At 41.8% G+C, this 11,525-nt stretch overlaps 1 non-coding gene across 1 annotated transcript; it reads right to left on the reverse strand.

Annotated features, from left to right (window-relative positions):
- Positions 1-1,007: 1,007 nt before the first annotated feature.
- Positions 1,008-1,114, reverse strand: LOC142169988 (small nucleolar RNA R71). The gene has a single exon (XR_012699607.1). It is a non-coding gene; the product is annotated as a small nucleolar RNA R71 (small nucleolar RNA).
- Positions 1,115-11,525: the final 10,411 nt, after the last annotated feature.

The raw sequence follows: 11,525 nt of genomic DNA on the forward strand, positions 1-11,525 counted from the left end.
GGGAAATCATAAACCCTAGACCTTTTTATCATTGATTCAACCTCATTCTTGCTAGTTGATAGTTTTTATTGTCTTTTTTCTTAGTTAAGTAATTTTTATTAATTCATAAATCAAATCTTGAACTCTGGAAGTTATCTGAGCTTATCATTAGTGATACTGGAAAGTTGTAGCAAATAGGTTGGTTCTTTGTGGGATTCGACTCCGTACTCTTGAACTGAATTATTTTTGCAACGACCGCTTAGTTTTTTCAATAAGGCATAATTGGGCGTGATCAAATTTTGGCATCGTTGCTAGATAACTAACGGTGTTATTCATTACAACTTGAAAGAATTGCTAGGATTTTTAGTTTAGATCAATTTTCCGTGGTGCTAAAAATATTTCCATTGAAATTCTCACGTTTGAATTCTTATGTGCCTCAGGTGCATGCCTAGAAACTCCTTGAGAACTGGTGAACTATTTGAAGATCTCTCAGATCCCGAGAAAGCATTCAGGACATTGAATCGGGTTAACAAGAAGGGCAAACAGCTAAAACAGAATGAACAAATCGAAATTGAAATGTGTGACGTTGAGAACATCAACGGGAATAATAGAAATAATCAAGTTGACCCAAGCATCAGAGTGGTAGCACCTCTTGTGCCGGAGGCTGCTCTATATGATTTGGCATAACCAACTACTGACAATCTGGCAACTGCAATTGCAGTCCCTTCGATACAAGCAGAAACTTTTCAGATTACAAACAACATGCTGCATTTGCTGCAAAATAAAGGGTTGTTCTCCGGGTCTTACATCGAAGAGCCACAACAACATTTGAAGAATTTTCTATCAATTTGTGCACTCAAAAATAGCCGAATGTGACATCCAGAGCAATCAGATTATTACTGTTTCCATTATCAGTGACTGGGAAGGCTCAAACTTGGCTGAATTCACTCCCAACAAACTCCATAGCTACTTAGGAGGAACTAGTCAAGCAGTTCTTAAATAAGTTTTATTCACCTAACAAGACTACAAGGCAAATTGATGAGATATTACAATTTAGGCATAAAACAACTGAAACTTTGCAAGAAACCTGGGAAAGGTTTAAAGGTATGTTGGTGAAGTGTCCACACCATGGCATCCGGATCAGATGCTAGGAAAGAGATTCTATATGGGTTTGGCTGACAGTCTGAAGTCTAATGTAGATGCTTCAACTGGGGATGCATTCGTGAGCAAATCATTTACAGAGTGTAAGATTCTTCTTGACAATATGGCTCAAAATTTAGGCTGGATGACGAGGGATACAACACTCACTCCAATAGAATATTCTGTTGCTCTTGACCCAGACAATACAAATGCAGAAAATATAGCCACTCTAATGACCCAGATGAGTTTGCTGACAAAGAAGATTGACGAGATTGGCATGAAACAGGTTCATATTGTTGACACAACAAATGGAGGCATATGCACTCCCTGCATCAATCAGTCGTATGTTTTCTTGTGGAGTGGAGAAAATGATAACCAGGGCTTCAGAGAAGACATGAATTACGTAAATAATTTTGGGGGTCATAGGCAAGATGGATAGCAATGGGGACCTCAGAATCAGCAGTACATACCAGCCGAGTAACAGTACAATACCAATCTTGTGGGAGCACAACCACAAGGCCAAGTTATGCCCTATCAAAGGCAACCATGTTACAATAAGTAGCACCAACAACAGTTGGCTTACCAAAAATCGCATATGCGGCTCCGCATCTGCGAAAAATGCATCGCAGATGCGGCTTCCCCCTAAGCCGGCCCCGTCCGCTTCTGCGGCTTGTACATCGCATTTGCGATGCACTTCTTTGGTTGTACCTGCGCATCTGTGTCCAGTCCACTTCTGCGGTGCTTTTCACACACCTGCGGCTGTCCAAGCACATGTGCGGTTGCAGCAGAAGCTGGAAGAGTCAGCTACTGTTCCAAGGTCCAAAATCGATCCGAGCCTCGTCCGGTTAACATCCGAGGCCCCCGAGGCCCCGCCCGAATATACCAAAAAGTTGAAATCATAAAACGAACTCGCTCAAATCTTTGGAACGTGTAAAACAAAATCAAAACTAAGAATCATACCTCAAACCAAATTGATTCAACTTAAAAATTTTAAATTCTTCGAACTTACTTCGAACGTGCCGAAATATACTTATACTACTCGGAATGACCCCAAATTTTGCGTGCAAGTCTTAAATCACCATACGGAGCTATTGCCGAACTTGGAATTCTAAAAGGACTTTAATTACTCCAAAACCTGCCCCAAACCAAATTTAAAGAATATTAAACCTTCAAATAGTTGATTTTTCACTATTAAGCCCCAAAACGCTCCTGGGCCTTCCAAAACCCAATTCGAATATACGCCCAAGTCCAAAATCATCATACGAACCTATTGGAACTGTTAAATCCCGATTCTGGAGTCGTTTTCTCATAATGTTGACCGAAGTCAAACTTAGCATTTTAAGGCCAACTTAAGGAACCAAGTGTTCCGATTTTAACCCGAACCAACCATCCCCGCAAGTCATAAATTAATAAAAACATATACGGGGAGTTTTATTTAGGGAAACGGGGTTCTAAAAGTCAAAATAATTGGTTGGGTCATTACACCAGTGAATTGTTCTTTTCTTTTTTGCTTAACTGCAGGTCAACTTTATGTAAAACTATTCCTTACTTGATTACTTCCTTTTCTTTGTTTGTAATAAGAAAAATTAAGGGAACTTACAAATGGTATATTGTGGTAAAGCAAGCAACTTGCAACGAGTAAAACAAAAGTATGTATTTTACAAGAAAAATGTAATTGCGAAATGGCTATGCTTGGAATCTGATTATGCAAACTTCAGTGAATGAAGTCTAGTCGAGGTGTTATACACTATGTTTCTTATTATCTTATCGGGCAAACCGATAACCGAACCGATAATGATCGATAATCGATTAACCGATAACCGATAACCAATAACTTATCGGTTCGGTTATCGGTTTAGCATATTTATAAACCGATAACTGATATGCTAAACCGATAATATTTACAACCGAACCAAACCGACCGCCCACCCTTATTTACTATTACAATTTAAATAGGGATTTTTGCCTTCATATGCACTATTTGAAACCTTATTGCTCTCCCTACTCAAGTTTCAATTTAATTACATGGTCATATACAATTTACCAATTATATACAAATAAATTTTAAATCAGTATCCCTTTATATTAGGAATTGAATAAGGAATATCAGTTATTTGCTTATCCCTTTATACTTGCCCACTCTCTCTCTCCGTCTCTCTCTCTCTCTCTCTCTCTCTCTCTCTCTCTTCGTCTCTCTACTCTCATTTTCTGTTTTTCCCCAATTTTTCTTCATTTGATGTTCTCTATTTTTCTATGCTTTCTTGTTGTATAGAATTTTAATGGAATTCATCAATGGATTTCAATCGTTTTAACTTAGCAATTTCCTTTCATGTTGTACAATTGGTGTTCAAATTGAAATTCTCAATCAATTAATTTTGAAGGTGTGTGACTCTCCACCATTGACAACCATTAAAAATCTTTGACGCCTTGAAGAAGAAGAAGAAGAAGAAGAAGAAGAAGGAGGAGGAGGAGGAGGAGGAGGAGGAGGAGGAGGAGGAGGAGAAGATGAAGGAGAAGAAGATGAAGGAGAAGGAGAAGAAGGAGAAGTAGAAGAAGGAGAAGTAGCAGGAGAAGAAGAAAAAGGAGAAGAAGAAGAAGAAGAAGGAGGAGGAGGAGGAGGAGGAGGAGGAGGAGGAGGAGGAGGAGGAAGAAGAAGAAGAAGAAGAAGAAGAAGAAGAAGAAGAAGAAGAAGAAGAAGAAGAAGAAGAAGAAGAAGAAGAAGAAGAAGAAGAAGAAGAAGAAGAAGAAGAAGAAGAAGTGTGATGACCCAAAAGGTCATCTTATGTTTTAGAACTCGAATCTGAGATCTTAAGCCTTACAAATCTCATTTTTTTACCCTCCTCGATTTGCATGCGCAGTCCGGGCAGGTTTCCGAAAAGCTTTTGTGTTGAAAACTAATGAAAATAAGAATTTTTACCTTAAAAGTTGATTTTAGTTGAATTTGGTCAATATTTTTGGTAAACGGGCTCGGATCCATACTTTGACGGTCTCGATAGGTCCGTATCAAATTATTGGACCCGGGCGTATGCCCGGAATCGAATTCGGAGGTCCCTAGCTCAAGGTATGATTTTTTGATGAAAATTAAAAGTCTGAAAATTAATTATTTTTAAGAATTATTAATGTTTGACATTGTTAGTGCCAGGTCCGTATTCTGGTTCTGGAGCCCGGTACAGGTTCATTATGATATTTAAGACTTGTCTGTGAAATTTGGTGAGAAACGGAGTTGATTTGACGTGATTCAGACGTCTAATTGAGAAGATATGAATTTCAAAGTGTTCTTTAGAATTTCATTTGATTTGGTACTAAATTCGTAGTTCTAGGTGTTATTTTGGCGATTTGATTGCGCGAGCAAGTTCGTGTGATATTTTTAGACTTGTGTGCATGTTTGGTTTGGAGCCCCGAGGGCTCGGGTGAGTTTCAGATAGGCTACAGAGTGAGGTTTGGCTTGGAAAACACTGCTGGGCATCTGATATTATTGCAGGTCTCTGATCTCGCATTTGCGAGATTAGGCATCGCAATTGTGACCTCTGAAAGGTTTGCATTTGTGAGCTTCTCATCACAAATGCGAAGAGAAGCTGGGCCAATAGTTTTCGCATTTGCGAGTTTTCGTTCGCATTTGCGAAGGGATTCGGGGAGGGGCAGTGATCGCAAATGCGATCATTTAGTCGCATTTGCGAAGATTCAGTGGTCGCAAATGCGACACTTTCCTCACATTTGCGAAGGCAGCAGGACTGTGAAAGGCATCACAATTGCGAGTGTTCCTTCGTATTTGCGAAGCTCAGGTCGCAATTGCGACACCTGCAGCTGAGTAAAAGGGACTTAGACGGGACTTTTCATCCATTTTTCATATTTTCAAAACCCTAAACCTTAAGAGGCGATTTTCCAAAGACTAAATCTTCCCCAAATCATAGGTAAGTGATTCCTAACTCTTTTCTTTCAATCTTTTACATCTTATAACAAGATTTCAACCTAGAATCTAGAATTCTTATGGTAAAATTAGGATTTTTGGGTAGAACTAAGGATTTTGGTCCGAACCTCGGGTTTTGACCAATTGTGCCCGGGGTCGATTTTTCAACCTTTTGGAGGAAAATATGGAAAATTTAATTTATGAAATATAATTGATTCCTTTAGAAATATTTGATGTTATTGAGTCATTTTTGAATAGATACGAGTGGTTTGGAGGTGAATTCCAAAGGAAAAGCTGTGATTGAGAATTAAGTGGCCTTCGGAGCGAGGTAAGTGTTGTGTCTAACCCTGACTTGAGGGAATTAGGAACGTTAGATTATTTGCTAAGTGAAATTTATGTGAGCGGCGTATATGTGAGGTGACGAGTACTTATGCGCCGCCAAGTTACCTGTTTTTCCATGTTTCTTCCATTTTCTTATATTGTCTCTCCCTATGCCTAATTGCTACATGTTTATACTAGTGTTGTTAAATTGATCGTCATTATCATGTTTACGGATTTTCTGTTGGTAATCGAGTATTTATTTAAAAGTTGAGATTTATATTGTGGAACCAAATGTTAAAGTGAGGTTTGTACTTGTTATTCTATCTCCCTGTTGTTATTTATACATTGCATTATAGTAAGGGAGAGTGTTAATGCACGAAGGGTGATGTCGTGCCATGATATGAGAGTTAATGCACGAAGGGTGATGCCGTTCCATATTGTGAGTGTTAATGCACGAAGGGTGATGTCGTGCCATATTGTGAGTGTAAAAGCACGAAGGGTGATGTCGTGCCATATTGTGAGTGTAAAAGCACGAAGGGTGATGTCGTACCATGATATGAGAGTTAATGCATGAAGGGTGATGTCGTGCCATCACTATTGATTTTATGGTGAGATTGAGAGTAAAAGCACGAAGGGTGATGCCGTGCATATTTCCTTACTATATTCACTACTCCTGTTGATTCATGGTATATTGACTGCTCTGGTGATCATTCTGTTGTAGTTCTTTATCTTGTATTCCCCTCAGTATGTTCCCCTCCCGACATTTCCTATTTAGTTCTTCATTTCTGTTATTTGTATATACATTATTAAATTGTACAGGTTGAGTTGTAGGTGCCTTGCCTTAGCCTCAGCCTCATCACTACTCCGTTGAGGTTAGGGTCGACACTTGCCAGTTAATGGGGTCGGTTATACTGATACTGCACTCTGCACTTTCTATGTAGATTTTGATACTTGTTCGGGTTGATCGAGATTTTTCTATTTGTCCGTTGTCCGCTGTCTGGGGAGGACGCTCATTTGAGAACTTTCGTTAGTTTATTCTGTTGTTTTGTTACCGTTGCTCCGGCGTACATCATTGTGGAGGCTACGTAACTGGAACCTCGTCGAATCTGGGCGAATTTTGCTTTTTCGGCGAACCCAGTATTTTCCGGTGACACTGCTCTAGCGTTGTCGCCATCGAAGTGGAGTCGTCCGGACTTAGCCAAATTTTGTTTATATTTTTCGGTGGTTTGCTCTAATCATTTTGATTCTCTGTTTTTGTGTTTTACTTTTTGGATTTCTGTTGCGACTTCTAAGTTCTATGCTATTTTCCTGAGCATCGGTTTTACTTTCTTTGAAAACCTTTTCTAGTATTGACAAGATCTGAATTTCTTTCTTTGTTGTTGTTTGTACTCATGAAGATTATTACAATTAACTTTTCTTACTATAACGTAAACAATAACAGATTTTGATTTTAGGACCATCTTCTTCTTCCCATCTCTCCCTTTCCCTTTCTCTCTCCCCCCTCCCTTGTGTGTGTGGGTGCGTCTGTTTTTTTGGACAGGTGCAGCTTCTTCCCGGCAAGGACAGACTATTTCCTGGTATGTTCAGATTGCCGGCAAGTTTTGTAAATTCCGGCGACTTCCAAACAACTTTCAGGCGGGACACAGCAGGACTTGCCAGTGCTCTTGAGCAAATCCGGCACACTTCAGGAAAACTTGCTCCAGGTTCTTTCGTTCTATATCTGGTACTCGTGGTATCGGTATTTTTATTGTATTTTTTCTGCTCGTGGGAGTTGGTACCTCCCGTTTTCCAGTTTCCCTTTGTTGTGTGAGTTAAATTGCTGACATCTTACCTCGTACTAGTTTATTTACCGTATTAGTGTGCCTATTGTTGCAACTTGTATTCTTCTGGTTTGGTCTGTTGCCTTGTGTGATAGTGATTCCCATTACTCTACCGTAGGTAGAGTGGCTGTGGTCTGGGATGGTAGAGTGAGGTCATGTCCTCGGGGGACGGGGGTGGGGCGGGAGGTAGGGCAGGGTTTAAGGGGTGGGGCGGGAGGCAAGGGAGGTAAAGGGAATAAAGGTGTCTGTAGGTTGAGAATTGGGTCATGGAACGTAGGTACATTGATGGGTAAATCTATAGAGTTGGTGAATATCCTTCAGAAGAGGAGGGTCAATATAGTGTGTGTCTAGGAGACAAGGTGGGTAAGGTCAAGGGCGAGGGACGTGGACGGGTATAAACTTTGGTACTCAGGAGTCCAAAAAGGAAAGAATGGAGTGGGCATCTTGCTGGATAGGGAACTTAGAGAGTCTGTGGTTGAGGTTAGACGAGTGAATGATAGATTGATGACTATTAAGTTGGTGGTTGGAGAGTGCACCCTAAACATCGTTAGCGCCTATGCGCCACATGTGGGCCTAGATGAGGAGGTTAAACGGTGCTTCTGGGAAGGGTTAGATGAGATTGTGCGTCAGGTTCCGCCTGCTGAGAAGCTATTCATAGGAGGGGATTTCAATGGGCATATTGGGTTGATCACAAGTGGTTATGGCGAGGTGCATGGAGGCTTTGGTTTTGGGGAGAGGAACGGAGAAGTTACATCGTTGTTGGACTTCGCTAAGGCTTTTGGGTTGGTGATTGCGAACTCTAGCTTTCAGAAGAGGGAGGGGCATTTGGTTACTTTTCAAAATGCGGTGGCGAAGACCCAGATTGACTATCTCCTCCTCAGGAGGTGTGACAGAGGGTTGTGCAAGGATTGTAAGGTGATTCCGGGTGAGATACTCGCGACGCAGCATAGGTTCTTGGTGATGGACATTGGTATTATGTTAAAAAGGAGGAAAAGGTCTACTCGAGGAAGACCGAGAATCAGGTGGGGAGCCTTAACTAAGGATAAAGCCCAAGCGTTGGAGGGGCGGTTGTCGGCTATAGGAGCTTGGAGGAGCAGTGGTGACGCGAGCACTATATGGTCAACGACAGTAGACTATATTAGGGAGGCTGCGAGAGAGGTGTTAGGGGTCTCGACGGGCGTCTCTGGTGGGCACAAAGGAGACTGGTGGTGGAATGAAGTGGTCCAAGGTAAAGTGGAAGCAAAGAAGGCGGCGTACCTGAAGTTAGTGGGGAGCATAGGTGAGGAGGAGAGGCGAGTGTGTATGGATAGGTATAAGGCAGCTAGGAAGGAGGCTAAGCTGGCGGTCACAGAGGCTAAGACTGCGGCTTATGGTCGTATGTACGAGGAATTGGGGGAAAAAAGTGGGGAGAAGAAGCTATTTCGGCTAGCCAAGTTGAGAGAGAGGAAGGCTCGGGATTTGGACCAAGTGAGATGCATCAAGGACGAAGATGGTAGAGTATTTATGGAAGATGCCCAGATTAAGAGGAGATGGCAGACTTACTTTCATAAACTTCTGAATGAAGAAGGGGATCGGGATATTGTACTAGGCGAATTGGAGCATTCCGAGAGTCACCGTGACTTTGGGTATTGCAGGCGTATCAAGGTTGAGGAGGTCGTGGGAGCTATGCGTAAGATGAGTAGGGGCAGAGCGACCGGGCCAGATGAGATTCCGGTGGAATTTTGGAAGTGTGTGGGGAGAGCAGGTTTGGAGTGGTTGACTAGGTTGCTTAATATTATTTTTAAGGCGAAAAAGATGTCGGATGAGTGGAGGTGGAGTACGGTAGTTCCATTGTATAAGAACAAAGGTGATATCCAGAGTTGTAATAATTATAGGGGTATCAAATTACTGAGTCATACCATGAAAGTGTGGGAGAGGGTGGTTGAAGCGAGGGTGAGGATGGCAGTGTTTGTATCCGACAACCAGTTCGGGTTCATGCCGGGTCGTTCGACTACAGAAGCTATACACCTTGTTAGAAGGTTGGTGGAACTATACAGAGAGAGGAAGAAGGATATGCACATGGTGTTTATTGACCTAGAGAAAACGTATGAAAAAGTTCCTAGAGAAATTCTCTAGAGATGCCTGGAGGCAAAAGGTATGTCGGTTCCCTACATTATGGCAATTAAGGACATGTATGATGGGGCTAAAACTCGGGTTAGGACAGTAGGAGGAGACTCTGAGCATTTTCCGGTTGTAATGGGGTTACACCAAGGTTCTGCGCTCAGTCCGTTCTTATTCTCCCTGGTGATGGACGCATTAACACACCATATTCAAGGGGATGTGCCATGGTGCATGCTATTCACCGATGACATAATTCTGATTGATGAGTCGCGAGCCGGTGTTAACGAGAGGCTGGAGGTTTGGAGACAGGCTCTTGAGTCTAAGGGTTTCAAGCTGAGCAGGACGAAGATAGAATACCTGGAGTGTAAGTTCAGCGTTGAGCCAGGGGAAGTGGGCGTGGATGTGAGACTTGATTCGCAGGTCATCCCGAGTAGAGGCAGCTTCAAGTACCTTGGTTCGGTTATCCAGGGGGGAGGGGAGATCGACGAGGATGTCACACACCGTATTGGGGTAGGATGGATGAAGTGGAGGTTAGCATCTAGAGTCCTGTATGACAAGAGAGTGCCACTGATACTCAAAGGTAAGTTTTATAAAGCGGTGGTTAGACCGGCCATGATGTATGGGGCTGAGTGTTGGCCCGTTAAGAACTCACATATCCAGAAGATAAAAGTAGCAGAAATGAGGATGTTGCGGTGGATGTGCGGGCACACTAGGATAGATAAGATTAGGAATGATGATATTCGGGAGAAGGTGCATGTGGCTCCCATCGATGACAAGATGCGGGAAGCGAGGCTTAGATGGTTCGGACATGTTCAGAGGAGAAGCCCAGATGCTCTGGTACGGAGGTGTGAGCAGCTGGTTACGGAGGGCACGAGAAGAGGTGGAGGGCGGCCTAAGAAGTATTGGGGAGAGGTGATCAGGCAGGATATGGCGAGGCTCCATATTTTCGAGGACATGACACTTGATAGGAAGATGCGGAGGTCGAGTATTAGGGTTGTAGGTTAGGAGGTAGTTGAGTTGTGCCTTACTTCGTAACATGGTAGGACTAGCCATGTAGGGTTTTTGTCTAAGATAACTAGTGGGAATGTTGTGGCTTACTAGTTCGCTTTTTAGTGCAGGTCCTATTTACTAGCTATCGCTTTTGCTTTACATCTTTCTTCTAGATTTCATGGTGTTCCTATTTTTCTTATGACTGTTGTGGTGATACTAATATTTACTAATATTGTCTCCCTTTCTTTGCATCTTTCTTCTGGATTTCATGGTGTTCCTATTTATCCTATGATTGTTGTTGTGATACTAATATTGTCTCCCTTTTTGCTCTTTTGTCTTTTTTTTTTAGCCGAGGGTCTTTCGAAAACAGCCTCTCTACTCCTTTGAGGTAGGGGTAAGGTCTGCGTACACACTACCCTCCCCAGACCCCATTAGTGGGATTTTACTGAGTTGTTGTTGTTGTTCCGCTGTCCGAGGACTTCAAGGTAACACGGGATTTTTCATATTTTCAAAACCCTAAACCTTAAGAGGCGATTTTTCAAAGACCAAATCTTTCCCAAATCATAGGTAAGTGATTCCTAACTCTTTTCTTTCAATCTTTACATCTTATAACAAGATTTCAACCTAGAATCTAGAATATTTATGGTGAAATTAGAATATCTGGGTAGAACTTAGGAATTTCGAAATTTGAGGATTTAGACCTCAATTTGAGGTCGGATTCCAAATCTAATTACACATTCGGGCTCGGGGGTGAATGGGTGAAAGAATTTTGGTCTGAACCTCGGGTTTTGACCAAGCGGGTATGAGGTCGATTTTTTAACCTTTTGGAGGAAGATATGGGAAATTTAATTTATGAAATATAATTGATTCCTTTAGAAATATTTGATGCTATTGAGTCATTTTTGAAAAGATACGAGTAGTTTGGAGGTAAATTCCAAAGGAAAAGCTGTGATTGAGAATTAAGTGGCCTTCGGAGCGAGGTAAGTGTTGTGTCTAACCCTGACTTGAGGGAATTAGGAACCTTAGATTATTTGCTAAGTCAAATTCATGTGAGCGGCGTATATGTGAGGTGACGAGTACTTATGCGCCGCCAATTTACCTATTTTTTCATGTTTCTTCCATTTTCTTATATTGTCTCTCCCTATGCCTAATTGCTACATGTTTATACTAGTGTTGTTAAATTGATCGTCATTATCATGTTTACGGATTTTCTGTTGGTAATCGAGTATTTATTTAAAAGTTGAGATTTATATTGTGGAACCAAATGT

The sequence above is a fragment of the Nicotiana tabacum genome, chromosome 15 (assembly GCF_000715075.1).
Source record: "Nicotiana tabacum cultivar K326 chromosome 15, ASM71507v2, whole genome shotgun sequence".
In the NCBI taxonomy this organism is placed as follows: Eukaryota; Viridiplantae; Streptophyta; class Magnoliopsida; order Solanales; family Solanaceae; genus Nicotiana; species Nicotiana tabacum.